Consider the following 4,410-nt stretch of genomic DNA (forward strand, 5'->3'; position numbering starts at 1 on the left):
CTGCCACAGCATGGGAACCAACGCACATTTTTTTGCCGGTATTGGGAACCATCTGAGAGGTTGCAGTTTTTTTTTACTGCCTCCGTCTCGGTGAATAAGTCATTCACGTAGTTCCAGGTCGATGATTTAACTATCTAAATATGTATTATATGTGTCAAAAATATATATTTAGATACTACATCCATGTAGAAATCTAGTGATATACTTTTCATGACATATAACACATATTTAATTTCTCAAATCGATGACCTAGAACCACGCGAATGACTTATTCATCTAGACGGAGGTAGTATGTTGCTTTGTTCCTGGTTTTTCTTTTTCTTGTTAGTTTTATTTTTTTATTTTCTATGTTATGTTGTTTTGTTAAAAATAATACAAGAAAATTGTGAAAAAATGTTCTCATTTACAAAACATGTTTCCAAATTTGAAAAATGTTTGCATTTTCAATAAATGTTCACAATTTTGAAGAAATGTTCACATTTTCAAAAAAGTGTTTAGAAAATTTAAAAATGCTTGGACTTTCAAAAAGTATTTCAAATTGCGGTTAAAGGTTCGTGTTTTCAAAAAAAACATTGTAGCAAATTTAAGAAAATGTTCTCGTTTCAAAAAATCTTAAATTTGTAACAATATTTGTAAATTTGAAAACATTTTTGGATCTTTTTCAAATTTGAAAACATTACCTTGGTGTATAGCTAAAGTCTATATGGTCATAAATTACTGATTTCAGCACAGGTTCACGCAAATTATTTGTCCCATATTTAAACTCTATTATTTTATCTATTGATATGACACTCACCCACCTAATATTGCATTCATATACTGAAACAAAAGGAAAGTAGGTCATTATTATCGAATGTCATTTTTTGTATAGAACGTGTCACGTATGGCAACCTTAAATGAGTTTTATCAGAGATGTATCAATGTGTATTTTCCTGTTTAGCAAGGTGCAACATGCATGATTGGATTAAATATTCCTTTTTTCAGTTTATATTCCTACGTTCACAATCTTACGTGTAGGGTTCTCTTATCTTTTAAACCAATAGCACTTATTATAAATAGTAAACACATTCCATATTGACACATCATATCAATGGGCGTAGCGTGCCGCCGCATGAGTTTTGCTAATTTAAATCCAACTATCGTGATTATTCGAAAGCTAAAATAAACAAAGCTTTATAATATTTATAATAAATTTTATATTTCAAAAAGTTAATTTATCACTAAAATGCAAGTCTTTTGTATATACTATCTCATAATACTATTTTAGGTATATCTATCTTATTTAAGCATGATGCTCTTCAGATATTATGATACAAACAGTAACATATAGTTCTAATATTTGTTTTTACAAATACATTTTTTGTATTAATCTGAAATAGTATAATGTGCCATATTTTTAATTTAGTTTGACTTGTTTTGTGAATTCTATAAATTTAGCTGAACAAAAATTATCACGTTGATCCGAAAATTAATTTATGCCCCTCATACATTATTGTGTGTTCATATGTATTCTTCCCCATATAGGAGCCTTAAATATCTACATAAAAAGAAACTTGATTGTCTCATACTATAATAATGCAAATATAACTAGATAGAGATTTCTAGAGTGCAATATTGTCCATCTTAGGTGTAACCAAACATATAATTAAATAGTGATCACCGTGTCAAATTTACCCTTCTCATACCACTACTATCGGAACATGGTACTTATTGACAATTGACAACCATATGTGATAGGCTTATCATAAGAAACTAATAATAAATATTTGTTATTGAATATGGTAAAAAATAAAGTTCATATAACATATCACTATCGACATCCATACCATATTTTTGTGTGTATATATAGAAGTATGTATAAGACATGGAGATCATGGAGGATGTATCCCTGTACAAGACCCAAAGAGCCAAAGAGCTTTGGGATCTTCCATCCTGAGGTGTGTCGGATGGGGAAACATGAGCAGGTAGAAGATTGCGTGGTGGTAGGAATCTGTTTTGAGTTCTTCCACTTGGAATCCTCGCGAGGGCACCTATATAAGAATCCAGAGGCCAAGTAACAACATTGCGAAGGTTCAAGCGCTTTACATCGATATTGCGAGCAATACAACTGCCAACAGAAGGAATGTGTTGTAGCTCTCCTGATTGGACCCGAACCTTGGTAGATCCTTGTGTTTCATGTGCAATCATCCAGATCTACCATTCATACAACTCTTCAAACAAATATAATTGTCTAATCATACACCCTCCTCCTTCGATACCTACTACTGGATCAAGATGCGAACAACTGGTTTTCTTAAAAATCCTCCAAAAACAGGTTTTCTAAAATCAAACTTATAATTCTTGGAAAATATTGGTTTTGTATGCACCTATAATGTGGAAAAGGTATCAGACTTGCACATTCCATTATGAGCAAGTTCCACGGACAGAGTATCCAGAAGAAGAATAGAAGCTTTTAGAAGAAGGGTCAAAGCATTCTGAAGGAGAGATGGGGCATCTAGAAGAAGAGTCGAAGCATTCTGAAAAAGAACTGACGCACATTCAGAAGAAGAGCCAAAACATTCACAAGAAGAGCCAAAGCATTTCAAAGAACATTCATAGCAATCTGAAGAATAGTCAAAGCATTAAAAAAAAGAGGTATTTTGAAGACGAGTCGTAATATTCTGAATAGAAACAAGAGTATTCAAAAGAAGTGTCATCGCCAGCAGGTTTGGGCAGCTGCCCATGCCCTGATAGTGTCTCCTTTGTGACTCTAGTAGAAAAGGTAAGCCCAACTAAGAGTTTGTTTTCTAAAAGCTGGTCAACTTGGATGTTTTGAAATCTTGCATAGGCTACAATTAAGGATGGCAATGGGTAGGGTATGGGGCGGGTAGAGCAATACCATACCCATACCCGTGAGTCAATGGGTATAAAATTCTACCCATACCCGTACCCACGGGTATGAAAATTTACCCATACCCATACCCGACGGGTACTCATACCCGTTGGGTACCCAACGGGTAGATCAAACAATACACAAGTTATTCACAATTTTACATTTATCGATAGCACATTTGACAAAAAAAATTATCTCAACTAAATAATAGATAGATGAGTACATGACAATTATCTCAATTCAAATTGACAATTGTTGAACTTTAACATAGGTTCACAAACTCACGACACACTTCACCAAATAACATCCGACAAGTAATAACTAAAAACATCCGAGGCACCGATGAGCCAACACAAAGAGCAGCTACAGCAGATAGCAGACACGAGCCACCAACCAGCATAAATAGTAGCCATCAGCTTCCAAGTTCCAACCAAGCACAAACAGCAGCAATATCTTCACTATTGGGTGATGATTGAAGTAGACGCATCCTTCACATGAACAAGATGATACGACACATGATTAAATTGGTCTGCTATAATCTATAAATTTAAGATCAAAGCATTTAAGTAATTTACCATCTCCTCTTCTTCATCCTCGAGAACACTCTGAAATGTCGCAAAGAGTGTAGAATCTACGAAAACCACTATGATTCACAATAGATAGAGGATACTCATGTTCACATATCATCAATGCAAGATCTCTCCTAGCCTTCTCTTGGTCAAAAATGACATTTTCCATATTCACTTTGCCACCTTCACCTTTGGTCAACCTCAATTTTTGTTGTTGTGGACCAATGGGTGCATGCTTAGCAGGACAAGATTCCAAATGTACACGCAAGTGAGTTGTGCCAACTCTAGGTCCTGCAGTAAATTTTCTATGACAATGATTGCACTCGGCTTTCAGTTGTCCATTTTCTAATTTCTCTTCCATCTCATCCCATACTGTCGATGTTCGCTTCCTCTTAGAACCAGCTCTGCTAGATGTAGCTTGAGATGTTACAGTAGCAGCTTGAGATGTTGGAGTAGCAGCTTGAGATATCGGAGTAGCTAAAGATATTGGTGTAGCACGTTGAGACGAAGGATCAGCTGAGGTAAAATTCCCTACACCAGCCACAGCCGAGCCTTCGTCTCCATTGAGAAGCCATTGATCTATACATGAAAACGTGATGCATAACAAATAAGTTTCTCAATTGCAAAAACAAGATACATGACCATGCCACTATGAAAATAAAAATATACAAACCAATCTATATGTAGACATAATTTATGTCTTCCTCGAAACAGGCCGCCACATAATTTATATTAGCATACATGTACATGTTGATCTTGCTCATTTCAGAGTATATACATGAATTACAACTATACTGAATAATAACTGTAAGGAATGACAGCGTACAGTACTAGAATCTTCAAGTATAGCCTACTGAATAAACTACAGTCCGGAAGAGAGCAATAGAAATTTACTAGCACCGGGACGGCAGTGTACAGTCTGCAATACTAACTCTATGATGTGCCTGCTGCAACATACCCAGACTATAT

At 35.1% G+C, this 4,410-nt stretch overlaps 1 long non-coding RNA gene across 1 annotated transcript; it reads right to left on the reverse strand.

Annotated features, from left to right (window-relative positions):
- Positions 1–3,049: 3,049 nt before the first annotated feature.
- Positions 3,050–4,162, reverse strand: LOC119289993. The gene is made up of 2 exons (XR_005141673.1): positions 3,448–4,162; positions 3,050–3,360 (listed from the first exon to the last, which is right to left on the reverse strand). It is a non-coding gene; the product is annotated as an uncharacterized LOC119289993 (long non-coding RNA).
- Positions 4,163–4,410: the final 248 nt, after the last annotated feature.

The sequence above is a fragment of the Triticum dicoccoides genome, chromosome 4A (assembly GCF_002162155.2).
Source record: "Triticum dicoccoides isolate Atlit2015 ecotype Zavitan chromosome 4A, WEW_v2.0, whole genome shotgun sequence".
In the NCBI taxonomy this organism is placed as follows: Eukaryota; Viridiplantae; Streptophyta; class Magnoliopsida; order Poales; family Poaceae; genus Triticum; species Triticum dicoccoides.